Source organism: Erinaceus europaeus, assembly GCF_950295315.1.
Source record: "Erinaceus europaeus chromosome 6 unlocalized genomic scaffold, mEriEur2.1 SUPER_6_unloc_21, whole genome shotgun sequence".
In the NCBI taxonomy this organism is placed as follows: domain Eukaryota; kingdom Metazoa; phylum Chordata; class Mammalia; order Eulipotyphla; family Erinaceidae; genus Erinaceus; species Erinaceus europaeus.
Genome location: NW_026647127.1, coordinates 197,247 through 207,157, shown reverse-complemented (window position 1 = coordinate 207,157; position 9,911 = coordinate 197,247). Strand labels below are relative to the sequence as shown.

Below are 9,911 nucleotides of genomic sequence, written 5' to 3'. Positions count from 1 at the left end.
ATTGCAAGTAAGTGGCCCCTGGTTCCTGTGCCCTTGAAGGCTGGGTTGTTGTGCCTACCTGGGAAGTTGCTGGGTGGGGTGAGGGGAGAAGTCGGGGTACAGCCGCAGAGGGGCCAGCACCCCCGGACCCAGTACCCCGGGACAGGCGCACCCCTTAGAGGTGGCTGCGCACCCCCCCAAACCTCCAGCACCCAGCGGCCTTGAGCAGGGCGCTCCCCGAGATGGAGCCATGCGCACCCCCCGCAGGCAGGGGCACACCCAGGGGAGGTGTCCGCCAGCCCCCAGACCCTGCACCCCTGGCAGGGACACCCTGGAAGGGTGGCTGTGCGCCCCCAGATCGTGCTGCTTTTGGCTTCCGTGAGCGCGAGCGTAGGGACCCAGCCGGAGAGTCTGGGCAGCCGGCCTTCCCTTTCCTTCCTGCCGGGAGTGGGGTCCTAGGTCCCTGGGCCTCACCCAGCGTGTCAGTGCTGGTGGCTCCAAGTGCCCCGAGGGTGAGGACCCGCCAGTGCAGCTGGAGTCCAGGCAGTGCGCCTCCCGCCCACCCCAAACGCCCTGGCAGGAGGGGACCCCAGAACCCACCAACCTGGCTTCAGGGGCAGCCAGGTCCAGAAAACTTTCCGTGTGTCCGCCCACCCGAAATGTGCACCAGCTGTCCTTCCTCTCGGTGTGGCCCACAATGAGGTCCTCGGGGAATGGCTGTTTGGAATCCTGAACTTCGAGTTTGGTCTGGGGAAACATGGCGAGCCAAGCTCCCAAATTAGGGTGAAGGAGGCTGGGGCACGGGGTGCGGGTCCAGGTTGGGGGTCTCCTCGCACTACTAGAACTGGAGTGTTTTCTCTGCCTCTGTCTCTCTCAGAAGAAACATGCATTTCAGAGGGGTGCCCCAAGCCAGCTGTCTCCAACCCTTGTTGAGCCCTGGGCCCGGGCTGTGGATTGGGTCTGGGCTGAAGGTCTGGCACTTTGCAACCTGCTGGTCCTGGAGGGTACTGCCAACACCCACCCCCAACCCCTCTCGTCCCGGTGGCCTGGGCCTGGCAGGGCTCCATGTGTGGTGGGGGGTGGGCAGGGGTCGCCTGGGGTTCTTGTGTCTGTGGGGACAGTCCTGGGGAGACTGCAGTCTGCCTACTCACACAATGGGGCAGCCAGGATGCTGGCAGGTGGGAGCTGCACTAGGAGCCCCACAGAGCCAGGCAGCAGCCGATCTTGGAGCTGGGTAGGAACCGGGCAGGAACCGGAAGGAAATTAAAAAAGGAAATTAAAAAAAGGAAAAATGTTATTTATTAATACAAAAAAGAGAAGCAGAGCATGACTATGGCACATGCAATGCTGGGGATTGAATTCAGGACTTAATTCTTACAGAGCCTAGCCATTCTGCAATTCTAAAGTATAAATAGGTTATTTTATTTTTGTTGTTGTTGTTGTCACCAAGGTCTCATTGTCTCCCTTTCTTTTTTTTTTCTTGTCAATTCTTTTCCACTCTTTTTTATTTTTATTTTTATTTATTTTTCCATTTTGTTGCCCTTGTTGCTTAACATTGTGTGGTGACTAATGTCGTTGTTGTTGGATAGGACAGAGAGAAATGGAGAGAAGAGGGGAAGACATAGAGGGGGAGAGAAAGACAGACACCTGCAGACCTGCTTCACCACCTGTGAAGGGACTCCCGGGCAGGTGGGGAGCCAGGGGCTAGAACCGCGATCTTTCCTCTGGTCCCTGAGCTTTGCGCCATGTGCGCTTAACCCGCTGTGCCACTGCCTGACTCCAACTGTCTCCATCTCTTAACACTTTTTAAATAAGATTATAATATAGTCCTAGCTTCCATAGTACATATACTAAAATTGGCATGAGACATAAAAGATTAGCATGGCCCCTGCTCAAGGATTACACACAGATTCATGAGGCATACCATATTTTTTCAAAAAAAGGATTATAAAATATATGTACACACATATAAATAATTATAATCTTTTAAAGAGCCAGTTAATGCAACCTGGGAGGCGGTTCAGTGGCAAGAGATCTGGATTTGTATGTGTGGGATCCCAGGTCTGTCTGAACTCTGGTTCTACATATGCTGAAGCTCTTTTAAAAGATTTATTAATCAGTGAGGGAGAAAGGGAGGAGAGAGAGAGAGAGAGAGGAAAAACACTATAGCATCAGTCTGGAACATGTGATGCTGGAGGTAGAATTCAGGACCTCATGCTTGAGTCCAAAACTCCAACCACTCTGCCAGCCTCCAGGACCGCAGATTGGCTTTTTTGAATAAAATCATGGTAATGTTGTTCTCTTAACTGTAAATCTTTTAAATAATACAAAGTCTTTTTAAATTTTTTTCTCAAATAGTGTGCCTGGGGATCAATCCCACCCAGAACCTTGCACCTGCATGGGACAGCTGAGAGGCCTCCCTGCCAGTCTCCATTCTGTATCCTTTAAGAGAGGGAGACATGCAAAGCACTGCTCCTCTATGCAAGGAGTCCCGCCCATTGCCTGCCTGTGTTTACACTTGCAGTGTGGAGGATCAGACCCCCAGCCACATGCTATGCTATGTTTTCTTTTTAAGAAACAGACAACCTGCGCCTAGATTTAGGCGGGTAACTGGACTCAACAGTAGGCCAGGCCCATTTAAAATCCAAATTCAACAAATTTAGAACCAAGGCAAAGGAAAGAACAGTCACTATAATTTTTTTAAGACACTGGGTAGCTTCTTTGCATTGGTCTCTCTATATAAACATGTTATTTTCAACATCTCTGTATTGATGATTGAAGTGGGTCAAGCTGACTTAGTTCTCCTTGAGACAGACAACGTGTGTATCTACATTTGGGTCACAATACCCTGCTGTATGTTGATCTTTGAAAGTAAATGAATGTGCTGGGGTGGGATTGGGAGGCAGAACTTGGAGAAAGAATCATCCTCATCAATAGATGTTGCTACATTCAGCCTTCATATAGGAAACACCTCAAGATATCAGTATCAGAGCAACCATTTACAAGTATTTTTTCAAGATTTATTTTACTTTACTTGTTTATTGAATAAAGACAGAGAAACTGAGATCGTAGGGGGAGGTAGAGAGAAAGACAACAACAGCACTGCTTAACCACCTGTGAAGCTTCCTTCTTTACAGGTGGAGTCAACAGTTATTACATCTTAAGCTAGGTATCATTTCTTCCTTTCTTTCTCTCTTTTTCTTTTTAATTTCTTTATTGGGGAATTAATGTTTTACATTCCATATTAAATACAATAGTTTGTATTTGCAGAACAATTTCCAGTTTTCCATATAGCAATCTATGTATCATTTCTTTTCTTTCTTTCTTTCTTTTATTTTGTTGTTATTGGATAGCGACAAAGAGAAATTGAGAGAGAAGGGGGAGATAGAGAGGAATAGAGACAGAGAGACACCTGCAGACCTGCTTTACTACCTGTGAAGTGACTCCACTGCAGGTGGGGAGCAGGGGGCTTGAACCAGGATCCTAAACGGTCCTTGCTCTTTGTGCCATATGGGCTTAGCCCACTGTGCTACCTTCTGGCTCCCTTAGGTATCATTTCTAAAGCCTGTTAAATCTAAAATATTCTTAACCTTTTGTAGTAATTTCCTGATTCATGTTTGCTTGTCGTAAATATCTTGGTTCTGTTTTGTTTGCCTTGTGGGAACTCCCATCTGTCTTTGGTCTTGGTAATTTTCCAGGGCTTGTAGTTGAATGCCAGCAAGGACGCTCCCAGATAAAAAAAAACAAAGAAATCGCTCTGCATGTGCTTCGAGATAGGCTTTACCAGAAGATTATAGAGAAAGACGTGTCGACAGCAAAATACCAGAAGAATGCAGGTAATATATATATATTTAAATAAAAGAAAAAAAAGAAAGGTGGGGGTCAGGTGGTAGTGCAGGAGGTTGAGTGCAGGTGGTGCAAATCACAAGGATTGGTGCAAGGAACCTGGGTTGAGTTCGTGGCTCCCCACCTGCAAGTTGTCTCTTCATAAGTGGTGAATCAGGTTTGCAGATGTCTTATCTTTCTCTCACCCTCTATCTTCCCCTCCTCTCTCGATTTCTGTCTGTCCTATCCACAATGACATCAATAACAATAATAATAACCATAATAATGCTAAAACAACAAGGGCAACAAAATGGAAAGGAAAAAATGATTTATTTATTAATGAGAAGGTGTGAGGGAAGAACTAGAGCATCACTGTGACCTATGGAATGCCAGAGATTAAACTCAGAACTTCATGCTTGAGAGTCCAATGTCTTATTCACTGCACCACCTGTCATGACACTGCAGATAAGATTTATTTAGTAGAATAACTTAACAACTGTTCGAAGAGTCATTCTGCACATGCCTTACATATGGGAGTCCCTCGGATTGATTCCTGGCACCACTGAACAGCAACACAGACACAGCAAGCCAAGTTCAGTGGATGGTAGATCTATGCTTAGGTCTCTATCTCAAAATCATAAGCATTGAACTGAGAGGTAGCTTATTGGTAAATTGCATACTGCACATGCATAAGGCCCCAAGATTGATCCCCAGCATACAGAAGTTCTGAGTGGTGCTCTATCCATAAAAATAAATAAACGAAGGGGTCCAGAGCTTGCTCCCCCAGTAGAGTGCACATCACATCACCATGCTTGCAGACCTGGTGTTGAGCCCTAACACAACATGGGAGCACCAGGCATGATGGCAGGTACTGTGATGTTTCTCACATGCTCTTTATCCCACTTTTTCTATTTCATTTTTTAAAAATTTTAAAGTCAATTTTCATTTATATATATTAATATATTTATTTATTATTGGACAGAGACAGAAAAATAGGGAGGGGAGGGGGAGATAGAACAGGAGAGAGACAGAACCACCTACAGCCTTGCTTTACCACTTGTGAAGCTTCCCCTACCCCCTGCAGCTTAGGACCAAGGGCTTGAACCTGGTTAATTATGCACTGTAATTTGTGTGCTTAACCAGATGCACCACTGCTGGCCCCCTGTATATTTTATTCATTTATTATTTCCTGGATAGAAATTGAGAGGGAACAGAAGATCTAGAAGGGGAGACAAAGAGAGACACCTGCAGTGCTACCTCACCACTTGTGAAGCTTCTCCTCAGCTGGTTGTATCTTGGGCTTGAACCTTAGTCCTTGTGCATTGTAACATGTGCACTCCACTGGTTACACCACCTCCTGGACCCCATTTTTTCATTTTTAAATTTAAAAGGAGAAAACAACTGTTGACAACAGTAGAATTATGTAAGTATGAAACTCTGGTGTAAGTATGAAACTCTGGTGTAAGTATGAAACATCTTTTTGTAAAGGTCACTTTGTGAGTGCACATGTTATAGTGTGAGAGGACCAAGGTTCAAGCCCCTGATCCCCACTTGCAGGTGGAAGCTTCACAAGCAGTGAAACAGTATCTTAATGCGTCTCACTTTCTTTTGCCACTCTATCTCCCCTTTCCATCTCCATTTCTTTCTTTCTTACCAAGCAAAAAGAAAAAAAAACTTTTTAGAAGGTTTCTTTATATTAAAAATGTTTTTTCATTATTCTTGACCAAGTAAAAATCTCAGGACATATAGAAAATATACTCCGCTGTGAATAAGAAATAACTTGAATGTTTAGGCTCTGTGTGTGTGCCAGAAGGGGTTTGCTAAGAAGTAGTGGTTTTTAAATGCAAATTCCTATCTTCAAGTCTACCTACTGATGCTCCTCTGCAATCTGAGACCATCGCAGGCAAGGGATAAATATATTATTTGCACTGTCACTTACACTACGGCAGGCTAAAACAAGCGTAGGGAAAGTGGAAAGGCCAAAAGTAGGGAAAACTAAGATATCTAAATCAAAGTGACTTGTGACAGTTATTATAATGCTTACTGTTATGCAGCCCACTTTTCCTAAAATGCTACAAGGTTTACTGCAAATAACTCAAAAACATGGCTATTTTGGGCTTCCAACTCCAAAATTCTCTTTCAACCCCATTCAGGTTTTACTTTTGTTTGTAAAGATTTATTTATTAATGAGAGAGATAGGGGAGAGGAAGAAGGAGAACCGCAGCATCACTCTGACACATCTGATGCCGGAGATCAATCTTGAGACCTCACACCTAAGAACCCCAAAGCTTTATCCACTGCACAATCTCCCAGACAGTGGCAGCCTTTACTTTTTTATAATTTAAAATATTATGATACTTTGCTCACTTAAGAGGCAAAAGATTTATACAATCTGAAGAGAACAAGAGTATACATACTTTGCTTATTTAAATGATACATACACTTTAGTAGAACTTATACATTTGAATAAAACTACATACATATGTAATTCAAAATCTAGGAAATAGAGAAAAATGAAGTGGGGGGAAAACCCTTTCCTGACCCTCGACCTTAGACTCTATCAGTAGTATGGTGTTTTTAAATGAATTAATTTATTTTCCCTTTTTAGTTGCCCTTGTTTAACATTGTTGTAGTTATTGATGTTGCTGTTGTTGGATAGGACAGAGAGAAATGGAGATAGCAGGGGAAGACAGAGGGGGAGAGAAAGACAGATACCTGCAGACCTGCTTCACTGCTTGTGAAGTACCTTTCCTGCAGGTCCGGGGAGCTGGGGCCAGAACCAGGATCCTTCCACTGGTCCTTGCACTTTGCAGTATGGTTTTGGCAGAGATATTTATTTCTTAACCCATAGCGATTTGTAATAAATTTTTGTAATAATATGTTTCATTTTAAAACTTGAAAGTATCTTAATTTCCATAAAAAATTTCATAAAAATGACCTTTAAACCAATTTTCTCTTTAGACAGTTATGATACAAATCCTGAATAGAAACAGCTTGAGGAAAAAATTTGAGTTAACACATTAGTAAACTTGCTGGAGAACGGACTGATGAGGGTAAAATATAGTTTTTTATTTATTTTAATTTAATGAATTACAAAAGGTGGTAGAGGGGCAAAGAAGCAGCACTCTAGCATATGCAGTGCTTGGGGTTGGACTCAGGACCTAAAATTTAGAAGCTCTAAGTTCTTCCATGGTGCAACCTACCCATCTTCAGAGATATTTTTCTTTTGTTTTGTTCTAAAGATCTTATTTATTCATTAATGAGAGAGAGAGAGAGGAGCAGGGAGAATCTGCACATTACTCTGGTATATGTGGCACCAGGAATTGAACTTGGGACCTCATGCCTGAGAATCCTATACTTTATCCACTCTACCTCTTCCTCCCAGTACCACTGATAATTTGGCTTTGATTGGAATTGGAACTACTGAAGAAGCACTATTGGGTGCTGGGTGGTAGTGCAGCGAGCAGGTTAAGCTCACATGGCACAAAGCTCAAGGATAGGGGTTGGGATCCCAGTTTGAGCTTCCCACCTGCAGGGATGTCACTTCACAAGTGGTGAAGCAGGTCTGCAGGTGTCTGTCTTTCTCTCCCACTCATTGTCTCCCCCCCACCCTCAATTTCTCTGTCCTATCCAGCAACAATGATAAACAAAAAGAACAACAAAAGGCGGGGGGGGGGTGATGGCCTGCAGGAGCAGTGGATTTGTAGTTCAGGTAGAAAAAAAAAGAGAAAAAGAAACACTCTTACTCCATAAGTAAACCTGAGATAACAAGAGTCTTAAACAATTAAATTCCTTCCACTCTTGCTCTTTGTCAATTGTATGTGCCTGACGTTCAGAAATAGAAATCCTTAGAAAAGAGTTTGCAGTGCCTTTTCCATTGTAGTAAAGATAGTAATTATATTAAAATGTGAATTCCTTTCTATCTCTGCACAGGTTGGAAAAAGAACCTAGTCAGAAAGAATCCAGACCTACAATTTCACCCAGAATAGTGTCACTGACCACAGGGTAGGATATGAAGTCCATGATATTAAGGTAATATTACTGAATGTGCTTACTGTATCTTTGATTTATTAAGGAATCAAATTTTGGGGCCTGGTTTATTAAGGAATCAAATTTGGGGGCCTGGTTTATTAAGGAATTCGGGGGCTGGTTTATTAAGGAATCAAATTTGGGGGCTCTAGCCGGTATCCTTAGGCTGATCCTTGTGCTTTGCACCACCTGTGCTTAACCCACTGTGCTACAGCCCAATCCCTGTTAATATTCTATTATCTTCCTTTCCTTCTTGGCTTGGTCCCTTTATCTTGCTTGTAAATCTGTCATCTGAACTGAGAAGGTTGAAAGAGGAGGGGAGGGGGCCCACTGAGGTGGAAGGATCCAGGGCACATGTATGCCCTGCCCACTTCACTCCCAGGTCAGACTGGCTTCCTCTGCCCCTTGGAGCCTGTCTGTGCATGTGTGTGTGGGGGGCTGGGGTGTTTACAAGTGTTTCCTGATGCTAGAACAGTCTCGTTGGAGTGTGACTGCTAACTGCTTTTTGGCAAGATACTATTTTAAATAGTCCTGGGGTCCTGATTGTGGTACACCTGGTTGAGCACACATGTTACAGTGCACAAGGATCCAAGTTCAAGCCCCTGGCCCCCATCTGCAAGGGGAAAACTTTTTGAGTGGTGAAGCCGTGTTGCAGGTGTCTCTGTCTCTCTCCCTACCACCTACCTTCCCTCTGAATTTATGGCTGTTTCTATCCATTAAATAAATAAAGATAATAATAGAAAAATTAATTTACATGACAGAAGTCTACATCAAATTGGCATTTGAAATAAGAAAACTCTTTTTTGAGGTCCCCTGTTACAGAGCACATGAGTGGAAACAAACTGCTTCTGGAAAGCCTGTTTTTAGTAGCTTAACTTTTTCCTTTCTTTAATTTTCTTTTCTTTTTAAACTATCTTTATTTATTGGATAGAGACAGCCATAACTTGAGATGTGATGGAAGGGGGAGAGAGAGGGAGGGAGAGACAGAGACACTTGCAGCCCTGCTTAGTCACTTTTGAAGCTTTCCTCCTGCAGTGAGGATCAGGGGCTTGAATCCATGTCCCTGTGCATTGTTGTGTGTTTAACCAAGTATACCACTGCCTGACTCCCCCTTTTTTCTCTTGGCTTTTCTTTCTTTGTTTATTTTTCCTTTCTTTCTTTCTTGCTTTTGGGCTTATCACCAGGTTTCAGGGCCAGCACTATGAATCCACTGGTTCTGGCAGCCATATATTTATTGATTCATTTACTTATTTATTTTGGCTAAGACAGAGAGAAACTGAGAGGGGAGGGGGTATATAGAGAGGGATAGAGACCTGTTTCTCTGCTTGTGAAGTGTCCCTCTGCAGGTGAGGAGCCAGGGCCTCCAACCAAGATCCTTGCATGGGTCTTTGTGCTTTTATACTATGTGCACTAAACCCAGTGCACCCCCACCTACCCCACCCTCCCATTTGCATTCCTTTATAGGTGAGAGGAAATACAAAATAAGAGGCAAAATCTTCACCCAGCACTTTGTTTAGGCCAGAAGAAACTCTGAAAATGTCTCCCCTCAGCTTAGAGGGAGAGGGGAGTTTCTCTGCATGTGATGCCTCTTTTTTTTTAATTATCTATGTCTGGATTGACTGATTGATTAGATAGAAAGAGAAATTGATAAGGGAGGAACATATAGAAAGGTAAAGAGATAGAGACACCTGTAGCTATATTTCACCACTTGTGAAGTTTTCCCCCTGCAGGTAGGGGGCCAGGGGCTTGAACCCAGGTCCTTGTGCACTATGATGTATGCACTTAGCCAGGCGCACCACCACCTGCCCCTATTTTTTTGCTTTTAAAGAAGCTTCCACTGATTTTTTTGCATACAACTATCTATATATGTTATTCTTTTTTAAAGGTTTATTTATAAAATGGAAACATTGACAAGGCCATAGGATAAGAGGGGTATAATTCCCACCACCAGAACTCAGTATCCCATCCCCTCCCAATGGCTTTCCTATTCTTTAGCCCTCTGGGAGTATGGTCTCAGGGACATTATGGTGTGCAGAGGTAGAAGGTCTGGCTTCTGTAACTGCTTCCATGCTGAACAT

General features: G+C 43.6%; 1 non-coding gene across 1 annotated transcript; it reads left to right on the top strand.

The window, feature by feature from the left end:
* Nucleotides 1-1,805: 1,805 nt before the first annotated feature.
* On the top strand, nt 1,806-1,912 carry LOC132536158 (U6 spliceosomal RNA). The gene has a single exon (XR_009547827.1). It is a non-coding gene; the product is annotated as a U6 spliceosomal RNA (small nuclear RNA).
* The last annotated feature ends 7,999 nt before the right edge of the window (nt 1,913-9,911 follow it).